At 38.2% G+C, this 24,826-nt stretch overlaps 2 long non-coding RNA genes across 2 annotated transcripts in view; both read left to right on the forward strand.

Moving 5' to 3' along the window:
• The first annotated feature begins 5,369 nt into the window (after window positions 1-5,369).
• LOC121074291 lies at window positions 5,370-10,707 on the forward strand. The gene is made up of 4 exons (XR_005822248.1): window positions 5,370-5,754; window positions 7,118-7,353; window positions 9,633-9,758; window positions 10,653-10,707. It is a non-coding gene; the product is annotated as an uncharacterized LOC121074291 (long non-coding RNA).
• Window positions 10,708-14,450: 3,743 nt separating this feature from the next.
• LOC121074296 overlaps window positions 14,451-24,826 on the forward strand; it is a 29,699-nt gene continuing 19,323 nt past the window's right edge. Inside the window, exons 1-2 of the long non-coding RNA XR_005822255.1 lie at window positions 14,451-14,629; window positions 18,142-18,194. This is a non-coding gene — a long non-coding RNA (uncharacterized LOC121074296). The remainder of the gene's footprint in view (window positions 14,630-18,141; window positions 18,195-24,826) is intronic.

A 24,826-nucleotide genomic window follows, 5' to 3' on the forward strand; every position in this document is an offset into this window, starting at 1 on the left:
CACAATAAAGGAATATATTAGCTCAAATGTTGAAACACTGCTACCTTCTAGCATTTGCATTGCCTAGCTCCCTTGTACTTCATTTAATTTTTAACTCTGCCTGTTTATTTTACATTTCTTTTAAATTTTATGGGCTTGTGAATGCTGAACACTAAAGTATTACGTATTAAAGACAATTGAACAAAGAACGAAAAAATACTGATAGCTATGCTTGTAGAAAATTAAGCTGGTCATTTACACTTCGGTATGTTATCTTTTCATGTATGCATATCAGACAGTTTTCTGTATAGGACATTTCCCAGATGAGGTGTGTAAAAATCTGCATGTGCAATCATACACATGTATAGTTGTAACTATCCATATAGTCCCTGAGTTAAATGTCTTCTCATCACCCCATTTGAGGCAGGCATTTAATTATCTTTTACAATTATATTGTCTTACAGTGAGAAGAACATTACTAACTTTCAGGAGGAAAAAATAAATGAATCTGTGTGAAACTGCCATGAGAAAGCAATCCGTATCCTTTCCTACAGGGCTCAGCAACTCTAAGAAAAAAAGCAGCTACCATTGTGCAAAAGCAAAGTATCTAGCTTTTTTTCTCCACCATAATTCCTGATTTCTCTTAGTTTCCTCGTTAAATGCAGTAAATAATTTCTCATTTCTCCTCACTCTCAAAAAGCATAACCTTGTATATCCTCATACACAATATTTAAAGTAATACTGTTGTTGCCTCCCTCCCTTTTTTCTTCTCTGTAAGATCCCATTTACTTGTGCTTTAAAACTTCTGTTGCGCCTATTTAAATCATTTTAAGATGTTGTTTGCTGGCTTTGGCAGATAAAACTGATTATGGTTATAGCTCTGTCTGTATCTCAGGAAAGTGAGAGAAATGTGTATGGTTGTATAAAAATGTCCAAACCATTAGTTATCCGGAAAACTTTACCGGTCTGTCTTGTGAGATTTCAGGCTGTTCGTGTTGCTTGTCAGTTGAGAAATATGCTCTGCAGACCTCCAGGTGCTGCTCCTTCTGTGGGAGAATCGAAATCAGAAAAAATGTGAAAACTCTTTAAAAGCAGGCAAGAGACGATCCAACAGGATCAGGAGGTGACTTCTTAATATTGAAGGAGTTCTAGTAGGTAGCATGTGATTGGGTTTGGGGGGACACCAAAAGGGAGACTTCTTTTTATTATTTATATTCCAGCAGAAACCCATTCAAGATCAAAATCCTATTCTGCTATCTGCTGTTCCCCTCTGCAGGGATACTCCCTTGCTTCCCTTGAATCTTGAAGTCTGCTTATGTTCCACCTCTTACCTGTGCATTTACAGAATATTTGCCATCCTTCCTGATTTCCTTAAAAAAAACTTGGAGGTTTCACTGGTCAAAAGCAATTCTGACCTGGAAAAGTAGATGTCCAGCAGCTCTCATCCTACACCACCTACAGTCATCTTTGTCTCTGACCCTGTAGCTCCTCCAGAAAGAGCTGAAGTGCTCCCACCTCCAGCTGAGTACAGGGAGAGAAAGGAAGTGGCACAGCAACATCTTCCCCCCTCAGCCTCCCTGCTTAAGGCTGACATATTAGAAAGGGGGCGCTGGCTTTGTAAAACTGTAAAGGGGGAATAAATCTATTCTTTGCTAATTAAAGTTTAATTAAATGGGGAAGTCCTGTAAAATGACACATCCAAAATGCTGATGCGTAATTTGTATTGTGAGAAGACAGAATATAAGTAACATGGCATGCAACTATCTCATGCTTCCTCACCCCCGCCATTGAAGGTGCCCATTTTATGTAGCAGCCAGGTGAATACCTACTAAAAAGAAGCAAGAAAAATTAAGCAATAGTCTGTTAAAAGTGTATTGAAAGAAGTGTAAAATTTGCTTAAGTTCATTTCTTTGTCTGTTCTGTATCCTTTGGGTTTACCACGTGCTACCTAGCTTATGAAGTATTTAGTACTGTAAACGTGAATAATTCCAGATACTGCTTCAGCTATTTCTAAGCCCAGCCTCAGAGTGTGTGTGGCACAGTGTCCCCTGAAAACCTGCACACTTTGCAGGAGACATTTTGCTCTTCTATTTATTCAAAGCATATATAGTGTTTGCTTCTAAAATTTTTGGTCTGACTCCTGTGACTCTGGCTCCAGTAAGTAATGCCAGTAGCATGGGTAGATGGATCTGACAGGGTTGAGAACTAACAGCATGTCAGGCGCTTTTCTCCAATGAAGGCTATAGATCAGAGCTAGGAATCTGCTGGAGCCAGAGAGGGTGACAGGGGAATAACATCCCTTTCTCTTCCATCGACAGGGGTAATAACTCCTGGCTCTCTAGGGACAGATTGTAAAAGCCAATAGCCAGAAGCTGTGAAGCAGGGAGGGTAGAAGAATTGAAAATTAAAGAGGGAGTGAAAATTTTGTGTAAGGCTTTAGTGAGATGTTGGAATAAACCATCAAGTGTCAGCCTTTTAACTACCTTATTGTTGATAGAAAGGGTTCTTGCAATATTAGTTTTTATTACTTTAAAAAGTTAAAATACTAGTAAAATACTAGTTAAAATGATTAACATATGCTATGTATGCTTTCATGTGTAGCTAGGTATCATATATTCTGGCATAACTGTTGTTATTGGAAGTGTAGAAAAAGTGATTTACAAGTATTGCTTTAAAATTTAAAATCTCTTGCATAGAAAAAAAATTGTTAATGTCATTACTGTCTATAGACATTTTGAGCATGGTGATTCTCTACATCATATACAAATCATAGCATGAATTCAAATGGCTGTGTGATTTATAGCTGCTCTCTCTTCATATGTAAAATTTCTCGTTCTTGAATCTTTCGTACTTTACAAGCATTTAGACTTTGGCTGCATTTGTATCCAGTAGGAGTGTTCTAGTGAGGCTCGATTTTACCAATGCTACGATACCTGCACCAGGCAGTGAGTCTCTCATTCATTTCTTTCTGGAGCAGTAGTTTTTAGCAGTTTAATGACAAACATTTACACAGGCAAAAACATGATAAAAAGACATAGCTCCTGGACTTCTAAGAAACAGAAGCGCTTAAAAGCAGTGTTTTTTGTATGAGATGTTCTTGTTGAGTTTTTAAACTGTGACTGGTGTTTAGTTAAATCTTTTACAGACTCAGTTCACTGAAGGTGACAGAAGTACTCACTTGAGCTCAATGAAAAGTAGACATGACAGTAAATTTTTCAGTCAGAGACAGGAGATCTTGTTATAGGAGTCAGTATGGGGGTCAGGGCAGAGCCTGTTGATGATTGAGGAAAAGAGAAGTAAATTCATTCTGCTTCAGGCACTTTGTCAAGTGCCAGTAGCTTACCATTGAGAACTAGTCACCCGTTCTAGTCTTAGGGCCCTAGAGGTCACTCATTTGATATAAATCATAGCACTGCATAGGCTCAGCAACCTATTGCCATTTGAGATGAAATAAAAAAAGAGGAATGCTTCATTCTGAATTGAAATGACTCTGAATATCTCACCACATGTTGCTGTTTAATGCAATATGTGCTTAGATATTGATCTCCAAAATCAAGTCATTAAAATGTGCAGTTTTTGTTTATTGGAATGAAGCAATTAAATGGTTCAGTTATGCCAGACCTTACCTTTTCTGATGAAAACTATTGATTTCTTGCCACAGCTTTATAAGCGACAATGTTTTTGATTACTCTTGACAAACCTCCTTGGAGTGTTAATTAAAATTGTACCAGATGAGCAGGTGTGGGAGATCATTAGATCGCCCGGATCACACACTACACTTCATATTCTGCAGCCTTGCATAATGAATAGGGCACAAGAGGGGAAAAACAATATCTTCATCAGCAGAATTAGCATCTTCTCTCTCTTTTCTTTTTTAACTAGGTGACATTACATTTTACAGTACATCCATTTATCAACTATTGAATAACTTCTACTGCAACAGATTAAATTCAATTTCTTTTGAAATATTACATTGCTACACAAATGCAAAAAATTAAGTACTCGGCTGGTTTATGTGCAAATGTTCGTAAACTGATGATAAGCACTACAGTCTTTTAAAAGCAAAGCAGAAACTTTAGAGATTTTCCCAAATAAGACATTTGAATAATGTCTTCATTCTTCTTTTGCTTAACTACATGATGGTATAAAATAGTATGAGAACTATTGATTATATTGGTTTTGAAAGAGCAAATTATTTCATGATTTATTAATTTACAATAGTTTTTTTTTTTTTTTTTTTTTTGTCTGATGCAATATTAATCAGTTGATCATTTTTCTCAAACCTTAATATTATGCTAGGACAATGACTCTGTATAGCATGTATTGTACCTGTGTTGTACAATACAAGGGCATGTTCCAGGCTGGAGACCGCCACTGCTTATGAAGTCTGCTGTGATATGCAGCTCTTTTGACTAGATGATGTAAGGGCAAAAAGGGAGCTTAAAGCAACTAGGGAAATTAGGGATGTAATGTGATTAAGGATGGGATATATGTTTGGAACAGCACAGGGAAATGTGCAAAACATTTGATCACAAACTGCTTGGCCTGTAAATAACCAGCTTCAATTTCCTTTAATGTCACAGGTGTCAATGGTTATCTGAAAGCTGCATGGTACATCTGACTGAACTGACAGGTTGTGGCTTCATGGTTTTAAACTGAAAAGAGGGATTGTTTTTTTTCTTAATACTTCAAGTAATAATTGGAAAAGTTAATGCCTAAGCATCAGCAGCATTTGGGATAGATGTTCTCTTCTACAGAGCCAGAGCTAGATGTCGTGTGCCCTTTGATGTTGACTAAGTTGCCTTCTCAATGCCTGGCTCTGGAAATTGGATGAACTGTACTGTGTAGTACTTGCAGTTCGGCAGTATCGCAGTATCTGTTCAATGTTTGCAAAACTATTGGAAATCCTAGCATACATGTATATTCAAATAGCGTATCTAATATACATTTCTAAATGGTTAATTGGCCACGTGTTATACTTTCCAAAAACACTCCAAACTCGTAGAAATGTTGAAAAGAAACAATCCTGTGTTAACTGTTATTATGGTTGCAGAATTGTAAAAGCTAGTGCATTACAAAGATTACAAAGATGGACCAGAAGGTTTAGAAGTTACCTGCATGTTGGAAATGTAGGTATGTTGTTCTCTTCCAGCAGGAATCTAGCTAACTGACTTGGCTGTCCTATTGATTTAGGTGAGCAATATAAATGAGATTTGGTCCTAAATATAGTTTTTCATATCTCTAGCTGGTTATTAAGTCCAACCTGAGAAGTGGAACCTTTACAGTGATAGTGATCTGTGGTTGAATTTGGTTGTGTTCTTTGAGCTTCAATTCAGTGTGTGTTGTTGATCACTTGATTTTGATGACCTGATTCTGTAAGACGTGGATGTTTTTCAGTTATGTAAAGCATTCTTTAGTTCAGTTAACGAATTTACTACTTCATGACTTGACCAGGACTCATTACTTTTTTTGAGTACATTTGAAAAAGATGACATTCATTCAAATGCATATAATTTGCAGGATATTTTTCTGTAGATAATTTGGAGATGTTCTCTGTCATCTTTTCAGAATATATTTCTATGCCTCGACTGTCATTTCTTTAGTTTAGGCTGAAAAAAAAAGAAAAAAAGAAAGAGGAGTGACCAAAATTGTCATCTACATAATGTTTGCTTGGTAGCTTTGAAGTGTATGAAACAGGATTGATTCTCACGGGATGGTTTGACATGGGTACCTCTGAAACATCTGGTATCACCTGGTACTCCCTGGAAAGGCCTGGTAGGTGAAGCTGAATGGAAACTAACATGCACTCTCAGTCCCTGTTAGAGCTGTGGTGTAATATGAGAAACGTTGGAGTGCTGCTGCTTATATACTACTTTTTGGGTGGATGAATAGATTGCTGCAGTAGCTTGTAAGAATAAAACTTCTAAGAGTTAAACTTTTCAAGAAAAAGCCAATAACAAAAAAGATTAAATAATCTATCAGGTATAACAGAGAAAGAAGAGAATGTTATGTGCTGTAAGCATGTATGTAGGGTGTATTTTTCCATGTTAGTCAGTACTTTTGTTGCTATCTTTTTAGATTTTAAGTAAAAAAAAGAGTACTGTTAAGATTTTCACTGGCATTCCAGATGCATCATGATTTGTTAAATAATAATGCTTCTGGTGGTATACAAAGTTTTGCTATAAATTATCAATATCCTAAGGGAAGGCTGAGCTAAACTATACCAATTTTGTTCCCTAAAATTAAAAAAAAATGTATTTTTTTCTTCTGTGTGAATGCATCCAAATAAGCTTTCAGATTTTTGCCGTTTCTGTGTTCCATGCTTGACAGGCATGGAAAAATCTGTGTACTCCTAGCTGTTGATTTCCTAACTTTTTTTTTCTCAGAACAATTACATCATCATGTTTATTAGTAACTTTTTTCTTTTGTTGCACTCAAAAGGCTGTTAGCCACATTGCATGTAAAATGAGTGAGACCTGGAATCTCTCAGGATTAGTAGTTCTCTTTATTCTTTGCTCCATATTGAAAATCATTCCTGTCAGCTGATGCTCTCCAAGCTGCCTGGAAGAACTTTGGCATAGTTTTCCTAACCTTTCAAACAGTAAAAGCAAAACTCTCCTTTGATAAAAAGCTGGAGGACTTTGGCTCGGAGCCATTAAGGATGCAGGCGACCGTGCTGCGCTCTGACAGCGTATTACACAAAACACCGAAAAGTTCTCCTCGGGGTCCCTGGAGTGGGCTGAGGCACTTTGCTTGTACTTAACATATATCAACTGTCACCCGATGGCAGTCGGTGTTGAACCGAACACAATGGAACATCCAGATGGTCTAAACAAAGCGAACAAATGTTCACTGCTATTAAAAGCTGTTTACATCAACTTCCAGTATTTCATGTGCTGAAGTTTATATTGTGTCACTGCTGGGGTGCTTAGCTCCATCCTCAGTTCATATCAGGGATTTCTAAACTATTGTTGCTTATGTGTTAAAATAACATTGCAAATATACCTCAAATCCATGCCACTGATTTTTTTTTCTTTTTTTTTTGTTTAGGTAGGAAATTGGTCATTGTATGCTAATCACATGCTTTCAAATATTGTAATTGATTGTCCCATCTAATTTCCCCTTGCTTTTCCCCCAGTGTGGGCTACTTCCAGCACCTCCCCCCCTACACAGGCGTTCAGCATGCGGCACAGTGCTGGCTCCCCTCGGGTGCTAACCTGTCGTCTCTGGACCTGACCCGAGCCCTTGCTGCCTTAGCAGAGAGTGCCACCAGTGTGTGCCGTCCGTCTGATGGGGACGTGGGTGTGTGGGGCAGCCTTTCGTTCCTGAAATGCTCTAAGGCATCTACTGCTGTCTCATTAGTGAGTAAGATGTGTAAGTGACAAATGGACATTTTACATCTCCTTCCTCTGACCCTTGTTATTGGTAGCCACATTACTGAAAGTCCACCTCCGTGCCTTCTACTTGCTGAAATAAATTGGTGGGACACGAGCCTCTCTCAGTGTATCATTTTTCATGAAGCTGCAATGAAATTCCTAGGAAGATTGTGAGTGAGGAAATCTTTCCAAAACGTTGCTATACGTTGCAAGTATAGTTTCTGGTTAATTGTATGCTGTTCCTAAAAGAATGACCAGAAGTGTTTAAAGCACTTAAATTTTGACCAAAAGTCATTATAAAATTACATGTTTTTAAACAATCAAGAAAAAGTTTTTTTTTTAAATGAGTGAAAGACTATATCAAAACTATTATCCATCTGCAGAATACTTGCTTGCAAAATACAAATCAACTGTTTATTTAAAATTAAATATAAACAGCCCTCTTTCCTCCCCACAAAGATCATGTTTTTCAGGTCTTAGATAAATGGAACCAGCAGCCTTTTCAGGTAAGGACCTTTCGTTTGTGCCCTGTACACCCAGCAATTGATACCAGTTACAGTGGGACAAATGATAAAATGGCACCTGAAAAACATTGTTAAACCACACAAATCTAATTCGGGTTTTTCACTATGATTTCCTAATATAATTTGTATTTATCCAAGCTTATGTCATTCAGTTTCTTGCTTCACAAGAACTTTCTCAAGATGAACAAAGCTATGCATGTTTCTTCTGAGAGAGAAATCCTGTCACATTTCATAGGTTTTGAATAGAGCTCTGCAGCTCTAAACAGTGCTGCTACAAAAATGGTCTATGCTGAGTATGTTAGTCATATTCTTTGTAAAATGTTTATACCACACAGAAGATTTTTCTAGTACTATAATTCTCAAATTTAGTGCATTTACAAAATGCATAGAGAAATTGTCATTCTAAATTCGAGATTTTTTTAATAAACCATTAATATCTTAAAAAATTGTAATTTTATAATGTGTACAGTAGTTTACGCTAGAACAATTTTTTTTTGCTTGCTTACAAATAGTAGCTCTGTTATTCTCTAAGCCTGTTAATTACAATGTTGACTACAACAGTTTGGATATAAAGAGACTTCTATTTTAGCACTGAGAAATATGAAGTGATGTGCTACTTTGTGATTTTAACTGCCTCTTTATAAATGGGTGAATGAACAATTGAAAGATGTCCATCTTGGTGTTTTTAAAAACTTAAAAAACAGAGGTACTTGTAAAAAAAAAAAAAAGTATTGTTTTACAAATCCATCTTTATTTCTGACAACAGTATGTGACCATAATGTAAAATAAAAACCATGACATTTTAATATCTAGTTTTACTATTAGTTGTGAAGGTGATGATACTGCAGATAGCGCATTTTTTTTCCTGGTGTGTTCTAGCTGATAATCATTCTGTTGAATACAAGACCAATTCCTGTTTTCAGAAAGTTTGAACATGAAGTTTCCAGGTCCAAATTTAGGTATCCAAATAAGTTGGCAGAGGTATGGATAACTTTTTCAAGTTAGTTCCGTTTAATTTTGAGCTTTAACAAAATATTTAACTATAGGCTCTTAACTTGAAAATCTTGCCTTTTTTTTTTTTTCTAAAATGTTGCAGAGAACCAAAGCAAACTCCCATTTAAAAAAAAAAAAAAGTATTTCTTGCTATTATATTTTTTGCTGCATGGTTAAATCCCCTTTCCTTAGAGTTGTATCTGTTGTTCAACAACCAAATCCTTGGCTTGGCACACATCCTTAGGAATAAAGTTACTGCTCGTTATTTCCTTTGAGTCTGCAACGCCCACGTTGTTTTCAGAGATGAAATGGCTCTTAGAGGCACCTTTTCTATGGAGTGTAATGGAGAGGGCCTAATACATTTGTCATGAAGGGCCTGTGATTCACCTTTTTGTCCTTAGTTTACATCTCCTTTTCATGTCCCCTTAATCTTTGAACCTAGAATGTACACAGCACCGCTTTGCACAGAGGTGGTCTCCTGGCATTATGGTGAACTTTACTTGCAGGACATGTGCTCTAGAAACACCAGAGTAAGCTTTTGCAAAGAGAATTTGCATAGTGTTTAATTATTTGGGGGTCAGTGCATCAGAAACATGAAATATGTAGAAGAAATAGAGTTAAACACTATTGGCATTGGTAAACATTTGAGACTTCTTTTCTAGAAGGTCAATCTAGTTCCTATGTTATGTTGGAACATGACAATAAAATAAATTAATATTATTCTAAGTAAAAAAAAATAAAATCTTTGTTTCTTTTCCAGAGACTTTATTTGCAAAACCATAGGAACTGGATGCATCAGAAGACATTTTGAAATAAAGGTGATGTTGTTGATTTTAAGTGTTTCACTAAGCAAGACCTTCCTTGACCACACAAAATGACAGAGAAGGTAAGATTTTTCTTATATAAGGGAGCCCCGAGAGGTGTCAGGACAGAAAACTATTACAAAACCACAGTTTTCACGTTTGACAGGGGTCAAGCGTTGTGCCCGCTGTAGATGAGCCATTTGGAGCCAGATTGTCAATCCAAATGCAAGCTGCTCCGTTTCCTGTTTATGCCTGTGCAGAGTTACACATCCTGACACGCTTGCCTTCAGCTGCAGGTTTTTCCGCACTCCCTAGGAGATTTCTTCCTTAAAATGGCTTGTTATTTATCATTTAAGTAAGCCATTGGAATTTTGTTAATTCCTGTTTTACTGAGTACATGCAAAATGATATCATTAGCTAAAGGAAGATAATGTTAAGGTAGTAAGAGTTACTGCTAATTAAGTGACTGTTGCAAAACAAAATCTGCCTGAATGTAGAGAACTTATGCCAAGTTTACTGCTTCACAGAGGCCTGGCCTATTGTATATCTGACCTGAGGTTATCAGCAATTAAAACCTGGTCTAGTAATTTAAAAATAACCTTTTGGATATTACAAATTTACATTTTTCCGTCTGTCATAAGATAAATTAAATATTCTTAGCAGAGGCGTTTGCCTGTTATGTTTATGAAGTTCCTCTATGAACAGTTTGTTTTATTCAGCAGTATAGCTTCTAGTTGACTTCTTAATTTCCCCCCCTCTCCCCCCACCCCGTCCACTAAGGTGAACAGAAAATCAAACATACCTGGCAGAGTTCACTGTGCTTTGCTGTTTCCCCTTAAATCAGAGCACAATGAGAAATAGTTCTGATTATAGTCAGGTTAATCCTGTCAGAGCCCTGTTTTGGAGTTCTGCATTATCTACTTTATGCCTTTCTTTAAAAACTAAAGATTTACTAAATTTAATGGGCTTTCTTACAGATAGCAAGGAACTTCCATTGTTTACCTACATGCCTGGCTTAAAAGCTAAAGGTGAGTAGTTAGTGAGGAATGAGATTGCTAATTTGGAGATTGCTATTTGATAAAATGACTGACAATGAACTACATATTTCTCGCCCCTCTACCTTTTTGTTGCTTTACTATAATTAGATATCAAGTCTTTAACACATGCTGCACTGATTTGTAAGAGCACTGGGTTGAAGCTGGAAGGGATTTTATTAATCTAGCAGTAGGTTTTCCCTTAAAATAACTGATGCATGATATGAGCAGAGTAATAGTATAATAAAAAGTTAGAGTATGTTGAACCTGCATAACTGGAAGAATAAAAAAGAAACCATTCTGTAGCTTTTCTGCAAATCTAACGGAATTAGGAGGAGTCATATTTTCATCATGCTCAGGTTTCAACATGATCTTCAGGGGTCAACTGGCCTAGCTTTAAAGTTTATGGCCCTCTTGCCATTGACACTAGCAAAGAATATATCGTGTCAGGTACTGACAGAGATCTTAATAGAAATATATAAGCACTCCTAATGAAAACAAACAAGATCTTGCTTTGATCACTTATTCCTGGTTTGTGAATAACCTTGGTAATTAAATAGAGCTCTTTTGCTTATGAATATGGCTTATATTGCCATGGTACCTAAATACTTGCCAAGGATTAATGGGTTTTAATTTAGCACTACCTCTATATGATAGAAAAATCTCACTGTTCCCATTTTACAGGCTGAAACTGAGCAACTTTATGTAGTAATCTGTGTAATTTAGTTTGGCTGCTTGAAACTCGTCTTAAGCCCTTTTTTCAGGTCCAGCTCTGACGTTGGCTCAGGCACTCATCCCTCGAATTTACATACCGAAGTTTCACACCTCACACTGATGTTCTAAACTTTGTTACTATTCAAAACTCCTTCTCACCCCCTGCCAATAATAATAATAATAATAAAAAACACAAACAAACCACCCAAGCCACTAGTGAGCTTTGGAAAAGACATTACGTAAAATATCATTAATATATACAACTGAATGAATTCTTTTTCTCCCAAGGGATGATTATATTTAATGATAGTGTAGAGCTGGGGTTTGGAAATTTGGTTTTAATAGATGTTAAACTAATCATTAAATGTAATCAAGTTTATTTCCTATGTTATTTGAAGTCAAAAAGGTGGCCAGAGTCTCTTTCCAGACATTCTCTGTTGTTTTGATAAATTTTGCTAAATAACAGCTGATGAGAGAATTTATATCTTGAGTAAAGTGAGTATTGTTTGATTATAATTTTCTATTTTTATCATCATTTATTGTTTGCTTCTTAAATTATAGTAGTACTTGATGTAAATTGCAGAAAATACTATTTTAAATCTTTTTTTCCTCAATTGTCTTTTCAGTACACATAACATCATGAAAACACACTGCAATACCCAGATTAACTTTAGAATGGTTAAGCAACAATTCCCTTGATGACTGTGCTCACATTGTGAGAAGCACCAACACACATGTTTTGTCTATCAGGCCAAAAGAATATCCCATTTAGGGCTTTTCCCCACAGTAATCAAAGCTGAAGACAGCACAACAGCATTCCCTTCAGAGGATGCAGCAAAAAAATGAGCACGTATGTTAAAGACTAAGCCCTGGTACCAGTTCCTTTTTGCACTATATGCTAGTGTGACTTCAGTTTCCTGTAGTGAAGACACCCAAGGTAAAAAGTATGAGGCTGCAGATTAACGTAGCGAAAAAAACATTGCTTTGCATAAAGCTACTTAGGTTCAGACTTGTTGCTGGTCAAAGCTGGCCTATTGACCCTGGTTCACGCTAGCCAGGTAAACCTGCAGGTCTCTGCTAAGGTATGCTTGCAGCATGAAGGGTCTCAGGCTCTGATTAAATGCATGTAAATAGCCTTTCCAGGTGTTTTATTTAATGTAATACCAATCTGAGCCTGATGCCTTCCTTTACTTAGGAGGTGAAAGAGGTGGTATGAAGTACTTGAAGCTTTGAAAATTTTAAGAAACGAGACTTGTTTTCCTCTTATGATTGTCACTTAAAAAAAAAAAAAAGTATTTGTAGCAAAACACCCTCTGTCTATGAGAAGTATCAGATGCCTTTTTCTGGAAAAAAAAATGGCTGACATAAAAGTAAGTAGCCTATGGCAAAGATGGTAAACATTGTAATTAGTTTCACAAGATTCTTTTCCATTTGCATTATGCCTATAGTTGAGAAATGTGAATAGTAGTCTCATTGTGCTGCACCTTGGGATGGCTTGCTGGATGCCACTGAAGATTTTGATTAAAACAAAACAAAACAAAGCAAAACAAAACCCACCACATAGCCATATTTTTAATCAGACCCAGTTTTTGCCAGGCTCTTTGTAGAATTCTCACCTGCTTTGATTATTTGATAAAAGCTAATTTTGTTGCCTTTCTTTGCCTTTGTTTTTTTTATTTTTTATTTTTTCAAAATTCTTAACCTTTCCATACTTTCAGTGTATTTTTAAATTATTGCAAAAATTCCCCTTCCTTCTCCTGTAGCTCGCAGGAAGCCAGCAGGATACCAATACTGCTTACTCACGGAAATTAAAAACAAAACAATAGGTAAGAAAAATAAAGAAATAGAACAAACAAGAGACACTGTCTTTTCTGTTAAGCTTAAAATGCTGTACAATGCTTGTTTAATATACAGGAGCTTTAAGTATTGAATCTTACCCAGGAGAGTTTCTGCAGAACTTGGCTTCAGTTTGTTTCAGCATCTGCTATTAAAAGACAGTGTCGAGTTTCTAGCCCTATCTGTGTGCCCATAAAATGGGTAAAAGAGTAGTAAGCTGACAGCAGCAGCCCTGCAGGCCAGAATCCATATTCAAGGTGTGATACTTTATAGAGAGGCAGTTGTTCTGTTTAACTATTTTTCTTGTAGCCCTGTAAATGTTGACATTTTGGGGACTCACCAGGCAGGCACAGCTGATGTTGGGTTGTCTGGACGTGTGCTCATTCACCCTCTCAGTGTGCAAGGTCTCATACTCTCCTGTCCTATCCTGACTGACTTGAGCTATTGTGCACTCCTGCTCCCACACAGAACTGCGGTGCCTGCCAGGGGAGCACTTTGTTTTGCATGCAGAGTCCTAGACAGGGGCACCAACAATCCTTCATTACCCAAGTATGCTCTGAGGACCTGCTTGTGCTGTTAAAAATGGCTTTAGTTAAACAGGAAAAGGGGAGAGTATGCTTCCATCTTCTTTTCTCTTCCTGCTCATGATGCTGGTGATACAATTGTGTGACGAAGTTGCCTATTTCCCCTTGAATCTAAGCATAGCTCCTTAGGGTGTATATTTTAAACATTTATTTGATAAAAATATTTAATTTACACTTATGTAACATATAACCAACCTCCCAAGCCCTTGATTCCAAGTTCTCCGTCTCAGTTTCACCAAAGTTGCATATATTTTATTTTCTTACATCTTTATTCTAAGCTCATCAGCACCATGGACATATGGTCAGAGACTTGTATCCAATTTAACATCTTCACTCTAGACTTTGGAAGAAATAAACTTCTCCATTTGCCACTGACACGTGTGTGAAGAACAGCTCATAACATGATTGAACTCCATTGATTTTTCATAAAAGTTTAATAAGATGATACAGGTCAAAAGCTTTGCAAAATTTGCAATAAATTCCTGTGGTGATCTGAACAAATCTTAGTGGGGAGAGCTGACACCAGAGGAATTTAAATACACGTTGAATTACATAGAGGACTTGATTTTTTTGGCTAATCATTTGAACCTTGGATTTTAGATGATAAATTTTCTAACACTGCGCGGCTCTCCTTTTTTGTTCTGTTTTTCCTCATGTACCTAATTTTTACAGGTGACTTGCACAACATAATGACTATTTTAGTCCCTCTGCCCCTCCAGATTTTGGTAATTGATCTCAGAGAAATACTTGAATCACTCCCCAGAAAAGGAAGCCTCAATTTTACAGGTAAGCTATTGCATTTCTTGCCCATTTTCCCCTTAAAATTTACTAACACTTTATGAACATGTTTATATCAGGTGAGGCTCAAGCTAAGCTACAGCTTTTAAGCATTGGTGTAACAAGTCCAGGACATGGCTGTCTAATATGTTCCCTGAGCTGGTTACAATGAGTTAGATGGTATTCAAAACTTGGCTGGGTGAAAGGTAGAATCAGTGATAAATCAGTTACAATGCAGAAAGTATCTCTGCAGAATGCCTCAGTAGTTCCCTGAGGGCTTGAGGGTTGTCCCCTACCCCATCCCCTCCCCTGTGCGGATCCTTGGGGGAAGCCTCAACGCTGCATATTGCTGCTGCTGTGCTCGTGGCTGCAGGCAGCTGAACTGGCCAGGTCGGTCCGAGGAGCCGTCCCTCAGGACGTGATTTTTTATGAGTGGCAAAACCTTTTCACGGCTTTACTTTGTTCCCTGAGATTGCAGGCTGTGGAAGAACAGGGTGTTTATACATACAGTGACTCTGCTCACTGAACAGGGGCTGCCTCGAGGGTGGGCACAGCTCCCTGCTGAGGGCTGCACAGCTCTGCCTTCCAACTGTGTTCTGCTGCTGCGGGCCCTGAGGACCTGTTGTGAGGGCTTTACCTGGAACGGGGGCTATACCTGGGACAGGAGTGAGAGTTGAAACCAGGATTTACTTATTACTTAATGATGTTTTAGATAAAGGATCTGGTACAAAGTCTTCTTATCCCTAGCTGATGATTTTGTGCCATAAGTACTGTATAAATGGCTTCACAAGAAGGTGTAGACTTTTCTTCCAAATTCAAAGTCACAAAATACAATTTATTGAGAATATTAATAAGTTTTGGTCACAGGTTTTGTGGTGTTGGGCAATATTATATTGAAGATAAGCAATAAAGCCAACTTTCACATGGAATGAATGCACTGAAAAAATATGCTTTGTGTTCCCTTGCTAGCTGGGCAGTATGAGAGAGGAGAATTCAGTGCATAAATCTAAAACCCTCTGGAAAACCTTCTTTATAGCTCCATTAAAGTCCTCTAGCTAGCTCAGTGTTTGCTGTTGACACCAAAGACACCTGAATATTCCTTAATGTACTGAAATGTACCAGAGGGTCACCAGTAAGAATTGCACTTATTCTGGTATAGCACACAGTTTTTATATGTTCCTCTCTATTATTGTCTTCACTGTTGTCGTATGGATGAAAAAAAAGGCAATTCTCCATTTGCTTTATGCTCTACTTTAGTGCAACAACTATGTCCCAGAGTGATGCACTCTAAGTGTCAGGTATGAACCCAAAACTGGCTGAGGGGTTCTGCAGGAGCCATAAATTACGTCTTCTTCAGAGGTTTTTTGCTTTCACTCTTGATGTGCAGAACTTATTTCTGCATTCAGGTGAATGTTTAGGTTTACCTTGTAGGTCATCTTTTAGTCTAAAAACTAAACTGAATGTTTCTGTTCACCTATTAAATCTGTGGTTTCTGTATATTATATATTTTTTCAGGGAGATGTATGTTCTTTTTTTTTGATTTAATATTTCAAGTGAAATGTTTTTTTCCATTTTCTCTGTAACCTCTCCTGTCAGTACTTAGACTTCTGAAAGACAGTCTTGCAATGGATTAGGTGCTGATATTTTATAATCAGTATCTTATAATTAAAATAAGTTTTCATATAATTTTAATTTATCCAAAATGTATGTCAGACTCTAGATCTCTGACAATGTCTGTTGCTACTTAAGAAGTGTGAAAGAAGACCAGAAAAACAAAACAAAACAAATCAGCATTCATACAACTGTCATATTTATACATAAATGGATTTCTTTGTATAGGTTGAGTGTTTTTGTCTTCAGCAAGACTCATCCAAGGGATGAGCTTGGAACTGGGGACACAGCCTCCTAATGGAGGCGTTGATACCTCACACCTGTCATGGTGGGGAGCTTCAGCAGAACACTTTAAAATTTAATCTTTTTGTGCCTCCTGTTGGAGAGGAGCAGTGCCCTCAGGAAAGAGGTGTAACTTTAAACATAAAGTGCTTGTGTCTAAGCTACCTTCTCTGGGGCCCCAAAAAGAGGGGCCCTGCCAGCCCAGCCCTGACGAAGGGGAATGCAGCTGAAGGCTCCACACAAGGTACTGTGGTTTTCCACAACAACTGAAGCACCGATGTAATTGTGTTTGACGTGCTTTAAATGAAATGAATCACTAATTTATGAATAAATAATACGAGGAAAGATTCATGTTGTGGCCATAAAAATAATTTTGGATTAACCTTTTAAACTTTCACCCCTTTGTTGAGCCTTGTGGTCCCAAGGAACAACCAGGCAGCGTTCTCTAACTTGTGTTCCTGTTTGGCCGTGTAATTTGCCCAGGCAGTTGCTTGTGAAGGTGAGGGGTGGTATCCATGGAGCAGCAGGCGCCTTGCCTCCTCAAACCTTTCCACAGCTGGCTTTGGGCTTTGGCCTTGCCATGAGTGCTCCTAGGCCTCAGTGCTGCGGCCTCCTGTGACAGTCCCCGTGCCTTGTAGGTTGGCTGGGGAGAGGGAGAAAGAGGGATTTGCTTGTTCCTCAAAACAGAGGCAAGCAAGTTGCAGGATATCTGAGGGCTTTTGAGCCTTACCTGACAGAGGGAGCTTCAGATACAACACTGACCGCTGCTGGTGCCTCTGAGAGCTCCCCCTCCATGTTCATGGTCCTGCTTTTGCTCTTGCTGGAGGAGTGATGGAGAATCCTGGCTCTGAAATTTTGCATTGTTGATGTTGCTTAGCTTTAGTTTTTCTGGAAGATTTTTGAGGAAGGCACTTTCTTCTCAGTTTCTTTCAGCTTATTTTTATGTGAAGACTTCCTTCTTTTCTTTCTGTTTTTCCCCCACCCCCCTGTTTCCAGATGATAATTTTGTTTTCTCCTTCTCATCTTTATTTTGCTGCAGGTGCTTTGTTTTAACTTCTTACTTTCTCTTCTGTTATTTTCCAGCATGTATTCTGTTTTTTTTTGTCTTTGAACTTTTGCAAAATATCCCTTCCCAAATCATATATGCATACATAATCTGATTTACTTTGTAGACATACAGACTCATTGGTCAAACTGTTCTTGGTATGTTTTGGCACTAATTCAATCAAACATCCAGGGGAGACCTAACGTATTCTGTGTGATCAGTGGAACGCAATCCTTTGCTATCACGGAAACCAAAGAGTGATTTATTCATACAAACATTGCCTGTACTGCCAGCTGATCAGTGAGGTGATCAGTGTTATTGCCTGCACTGGCTAAAACCCCATGATTTCTTGGAAAGACGTGGTGCAGATGATAAGTTAAAGTTTTTTTTTATTATTATTATTATTTTTTTAAAGAAACTGAAACAGGGTGGAAGAGCTCTCTTTTTAAGACATTTTTTTTCTGTTTTTCTATAAATAATCTCTATTAGTAGTTTAACATATAGACCATACTAGTGAGCTATGTGTTCTATGTCACTGTCACGAAATAAATAAGTAAAAGATTATTTTTTTCATTTCATTAAGGTTCTCCATAGATTACCAGCAGAGGAGAGAGACTGATGGGTGGCATGATGCATGTAAGTAATATGATGAGAACACATCTCACTGTTTTGGTGGTTTTCTTTGATACATCACTGCAAATACAAGCAGAGTCTTTAAAAGCAGAGGATTTTTTAAAAAATGAGTTCCATGTCTTATCCAGAAATCCTTTTTGAGGAAAATTGTCTTTAAGGAAGCCCTCCTTTTACCAAACCTTTGCTTGCTGTTTTAAGATGGAGCTGGTTGTGGTGCTGCATTTCCATATGAGTGGATGGTCGATGTTCCTGCCCCAGCTGCGCCAGCTGTGCATACCCCAACACAATAATCTAAGCTGTGATCTGACTATTTCTTCCTGCAGCTGTGTGAAGGACTTTTTTTTTTTTTTTTCCCCAAGAAAAACTATGCATTATATATGTGTGAACTTGGGGAGTGAGGTGGGGGACTGTAAAGCTAACGGAGGGTCACAGTAAAAATCACAACATTTGGGTGAAGTACTGGAAAAGTTATTTTATTAGGTGAAACTGGCTTTGCTAATTTACTCATTGAAGCCCCTTTTTTGTGTGCACGTGTAAGGGTGTGTTAGGTGGTGGACTGTGAAACAGCTTCTTGGGAATATTGACATAAGTAAGTAACTACAGTCTTCTGTCCCTATTTGAACACTGTTATTTCTGAGATAGTAAAAACAAAACAAAAACAAACAAACAAACAAAAAAACAACCCAAACTCATATGATGTAAATAAGTTGAAAAAACACCAAACTTATCTTGAGAGCTTTCTGGCTATTGCTATGCTTTGGAGTAATACATTGTTCAAGATACAGCACTGCTATGATGAATTAAACTAATATATCATAAGAGTGCCATAGCTTTGATGATGTATTAATGTAATATATCGTTAAGGTGCCATTGCTCTTATGATGCATTACTCAAAACATTACCAACTGGCTGGGTTAGTGCACAAGCATCTGTGTGTATGAAGTAGAAGACAGCAAGTATTTCTATATCTGAAAGTGAAAGGTGAAACTTTTTTTTCTTTTTTAAAAAAAAGGAAAAAAAGTCTTGCATGTGCAAGAACAAGCTAAGAAGATCTGAAAACTGGGGCCCCTCTAAAGGGTTGAGCTGGGTGGCACCATGACTGAGGTGGGAGCCATATGCTTGCAAAATCTCTATTTGACAGATGTACAGAAAATTTGGTGAGGGGAGGAGAAACTGCCTTTAATAGAACAAATAGCAAGTTTTAATCCCCTTTCGAGGAGTAATGTGATACATGCTGAAATAAATAAGCTCAGCATTTTCCTGAAATATGTTGCCATGATTTTTCTCATGGTATTTTTTGCAACTTCCCTTACACTTTATCATAGTTTTTGGGAAAATGAGGCTGTTCAGGATTTATGCAGATATAAAAGCTCTTTTACCTTGGATTTTAATTATTATTATTTTTTTGTTGTGTGTGTCAGCCATTTCTTCAACATCTTAATTCTACAACACATTAAATACCAATGATGGTGATGAATGGTGATCTCACTTGTTGCTCTCTAACAAAAAGGCTTCTTTAGGTGTTAAGTGTGCATTTAGCCTTCTGATCTTTCTATTTGTTGCCTTCTGCAAATGCAGTGCAATTCATTGGATGTTATGGATGTTATTGACTTGGATGTATGCCCTTGAATGGGTAGTACTCATTGCTTGTGTTTTGTTGAAAATCCAGCTCACAAATGCTCTGGTCTTGCAATGATAAATATTGGTGTTAAATTTCATTAATCTAATTTTTGCCACTCATAGGGCTGGGTGCAAGATTTTCCCAAATATTGATTCTTTTATTATTATTATTTACCACATTTAGAAACAGAATGTTCCAGAGACAGATGTAAAATACTCTTCTTAGCTGAATCCATTAAGAGGGGCTTTCAAGAACATTTCTTGGTAATGAAAAACAATGTCTCAGGTATATGTTGCTCTTCTGTTCTCTATGATGAGAGTCATTAAGTATCCAGTATAAAAAGTTGCATTTCTCGGGTTGCAATGCCAAGAGAAATTTGCCAAGACAGTGTGCAACTTGACCCATTTTTTTTTTACATCCCACTATCTTGACCACTAGATGGCATTGACATTGTAAAGGTAAGTGGGGAGGAGATGGACGGTGCTAAAAACTCCTCCCTTCAATGGCGCACCATCTTCCTTCCTGCCATTCAAAAAGCACAACCAGACAAGTAAATCCTCCAGTACCATGTGCTAAGGCTGTACCAAGTGCTGAATTTTGAGGAGTTCCTCACTGACAGCACAGTTGCTGCAGAAATGGTGACCCAATCGTGTACTCCTACATGGCAGATTGCTCTTTGCAGATCGTTCTCAATTGAGTGTGCACAGGCAGATAGCTGAGACTGCAGCCGCAGGAACCCCAGATATAAACTGGGGAAGGCACTGGCATTTGGATTTGCTTGTTACTGCACTCTGTTGCAATCACAGTGCTTAGTTGTGTACTTTTTTTTTTCTCTTTTAGTATGTTGATAACAGTCTCTGTGATAGTCATTGCCGTGGTTAACTTATGGTGGTGTCACCTCTCTTGCTCATAATTACCAGAAATCATGAAGTTGGTGGGTATTCCAGGAGCATCTCACAATAAAAGGTATTACAGTTGGTGTTACCAACCAGGGATGTTAAAAACAGATCTGTGCATGAAGATTTGCATCTTTGTCAGGCCAACAGAAAAGTGTTTTGCAGCATGAAAGCTGGGGCTGGAAAGTCATGTTGCTGTCTTTTAATAATACTGGTATAACCTTGGCTTTTTGTAAAATGTTACTCTTATTTATTAAAAGCCTACACAGAGAGCTTGAAGAAAATAATAGGAAGATAGGTACAATCTCAGGAAAAAAAATGAAAAAAGTTATATTTAAGGTAGACTTTATTTGTTTTCCTTCCCTCATTATTTTGATTTTTTTGAAATTGGGGAGCCAGTGGTACTCTCCAGTCTCATGACTGGGATTGTACTCTGGCTGGTACATGGGCCTTGTGTCCCCCTCACTTAGAAACAGAATTTATATGTAGGTTTCTTAGTAACAGAAAAGCAGGGCTGTTTGTATTTAGTTTGGGAAGCAATAGGTGTTCTTTTCTAGTTGTGTAATACTGGGGGAGCATTTCATTGGGTGGAGGTCCCAGGAAAGGTTTTTACTGCTAGGTTTGGCGCACTATTACTGACACAGAAGCGTAAAGCAAGGGAGAAAAAAAATCAAGAACAACACCCAAACCCTTTTTTTCTAATGGTTTCTTCAGTCACTGTGGCTTCTGTCTTGGCTTTGATGGCAACTCAAGTAGTATGGCAAGTAGTAGCTGTGATAGGTCACAGGCAATTTGACAGTTTGGCATGTTTTGTGACAAGAAGCAGTTCCTAGACCTAGCAGATGTTGCCTTGCTGGTCTCTGATCGCTGCACACATGTTTGGGAGGGTCTGATGCTGTGTGTGTGTCACTTCTGTTTCAGAGCTTGATGTTGACTGGTATCAAGTGACAGCCCCTGAGACCCAGCCCACAGCCTGCATGACATGGGAACTCGCCATCTCGGTGCCTGTCCTAGGCTGAGGAAAAGTTTGCTTCCATCGACTGATCCTGCTTCTTTTGGGATGGCTGTGTAAAAAAGGACTGTGAAAGCCATTTGTGTTCAGTGATACGGCAGGAGGAGATAAGAATTTTCATGTAATAAGTAGTGAATTGTTTAGGAAGCAGTGCTTGTGTTCCTCCAATATAGCAGTGTGTTTCATAGAAGTAGCTGTAGTCTTTGATTGGGGAATCATTTATAGGCTGCTATTAGAGGTAATTATTTTAATGATGGTTTAATGACATGACACCAGACTTGGAGCAGATGGGTAAATGGATTCTCGGAAAACTGTATTTTGTGTTCTGTTGTTTTGTTGTTATTATCTGTTTTTTTTTCTTCTTTTTTTTTTTTTTTCCTTCCTTCTGATTAAAATTAAGTAGGTGGCATAAGAATGAAAGCAGCAGAGCCTGAAAAACCAAGAGGCCAGGTAGCTACTGAACCATTTTATTCAGGTAGTAGAAGAAAGAGACGAGAGCAGTGCTCTCTCTTATTTGATAATCTTTTATTAAGCAATAAACTTTTTCAAATGTGTGTTGTGGTAGTAGCTAGATATTCAGCCAGGTCACAACTTTGTCATGTTGGTATTAAAAATCCAGCTTCCTGCACAATGGACATTTGATGCATTTTTTTTAAGCTATCATACAGATCATAGCAGTGATATTATTAGAGGGCAGTACCTCCCTGTTGCAGACATGCATGCCACATTTCAATCTCTCTGTCCTGAACACAAAAACACTTGCTGCTAAGGAAAGGTGATAGAAAATTCATAGAAATAGCTTGCAATTGCATGTTGCTTTTTCACTCTTAAAGATCTATGTGCTGCATCAGCCAGAGCTGGAGTGTGAGCTCACTGTTCTGTATGTTTGAAATCCACTGTTTTTTAAATAAATAGTTTGGAGCTGTAAGAGCCAAGCTTTGCTGCTTTATGCTCAGCTAAATTACACACCACCAGTCACAGGTCAATGCACTCCATACTGGTACGTTTGAATTGTCAGGTGTTGCCTCTGAAACTGAGCTTCCTCTCTGAGGAAGCCGTGAAAGCAAAGCACACGCGATCGCCTCCATGGGGATCATGTAATTTGACTGTCACCCACAGCTCAGTTTCTCAGGCAACCTTCAGCAGAGTCAGAGAAGAAAGGAGACTCTTCCTTACCTCTAGCTGAACTGAGCTAGGAGGTCTGGAGCAGAGTTTTGAGTCTCCTTTTATTTATCAATCTCATTTCTCCAAGGAAAGTTGGAAGTTGCATTCCAGGGCTCTGTCTCTTTTCCTACAGCTGGCTTTACCTACCACATTGTGAACACATCTGCTTTCATACTGTAAAATAGTGAGTGGCCTTTCACCCTGGTTTCACAGGCTTAATGTTTCCAAAGAGCCAGCTGAGGCGTTTGCGTGGTGATTTCCTTCCTACCTGTGGCTCTCGGCAGCAGCTCCGGGGCTGTGCCAACCAGTGCTGGAAGGGACAGCCCGGTGGTGTCCCTGAGGGGATGCCTCAGGGCAGGGGAGGTGGTGAAGCGGGAAGGGGCTGGTGGCCTCTGGGCCTGCTTGCTTTTACCTTTAGAAAAGCAATATCTGGTCAGCAGCTACGCCGAGGCTTGTCCATTGGCCAGCTAGTGCTAAATAGTGCTAGTGGTGTGAAACTCTTAACGCTCTCCTCATAGTATGATGTTGGCTCCCAGCTAGTTTTTTGGCATAAATTTATTGATGTCAGTCATACATACCATTTACATAAGTATTGTTGTAACTCTGACAGTGGCAGCATGTAGTCTCCTTGAAAATGTCTGAAGTTGTTCTGTATATTACTGGAAACTGCCATGTGTCCCTCTTTAAAAAGAGAGGCTGGTCTTGGAAATCAAAAGGGCTCATTTTTTTCTCTATTAGCTTCACAAGGAGATCCTTATAACTATAACCACTGACCCAATAAGCCAAATACCTCCATCAAATGTTTCACTTAATGATGTCTTTTATTACAGTTCAGCGACCCAATAGACTGACTATCCGCATGGTGGGCTAAGTGCCTCCCAAAGCTCAGCAGTAAAACTTCCTGCGCATCATGTGCTGCGAAAATGTTCTCCCCTGACTCAAGTAGGCTTTTCTTTTTTTTTTAGCATAGCATAGAAGAAATTAAGCAGTAGCAAAACAAATTACCTCTGTTGCCAGTATTCTCTTATCTTTAATAATCAAAGATCATTGTGCTCGAGAGATGTTTTACAGTGTGAATGAAATAAGAATTTCATGTCTTTCAGTCAAAATTTTGATTCACTGGTGAGAACACCTTTCTCTGGGACCCCTGTTGTTCCCTCTGCATATTCTCTCGAGCACAATGATCTTTGTTTTGCTACTGCTTAATTAAGCCTTTTTTTTTTTTTTTACTTTTCACATTATATTACTCAACTGTTATCCATTTATAATGATTAATGAAGTTTGTAACAAAAGTAGAGCAGACACACTACAATGAGTAACTGAGTATTTCAGAGTCAGTATCTCCATGAACACATCTCTGTGCTCACAAGTTCAACAGGCAAATACAGAATGAGACCCGTTTCTAAAAGTAGCTGTGGAGTTTTAGGTTTGGAGAAGAATGTTTTCTTAAATGCAGTTCTACCTGTTTTTTTTTCTTTTTTCTTTTTTTAAATGACTCCATGTTTTTCCTCACTCCTCGCTTTTGCAGAAAAACACTCTTGGACTGATAATTTCATTGAATTTGCATTCTGCAGTGTGTTAGAGTGACTGGCAACCAGATGAACTATGTTATGTGAATAGCTATGGAACTAAACTCATAGAATAAAGTGAATTAACCAACCTTAGCCATTTTTGGCTTCTCTTATTGTGCTAATTGGCAAAAATTACTTTGTTTGCATTTCTGTTGTGGCTTTGCATAGCTTCTCATTAAGCCTCACCTTTTAATTTTTCTGTTCTCACTTGTCTGTGCACTGGGTGTGTAACCACCTTGTAACGGCTTGGTCAGTTAGGGGAGGAAGGCTTCCGGCAGCAATGTCTCGGTTGTATCCATTGCACATGTGCCATGTAAATTCTGCTCATGAACCAACCAGACTGGGACACAGAAGGTGTTTGGTAGTTTCTG

This window comes from Cygnus olor, chromosome 8 (assembly GCF_009769625.2).
Source record: "Cygnus olor isolate bCygOlo1 chromosome 8, bCygOlo1.pri.v2, whole genome shotgun sequence".
Lineage (NCBI taxonomy): Eukaryota > Metazoa > Chordata > Aves > Anseriformes > Anatidae > Cygnus > Cygnus olor.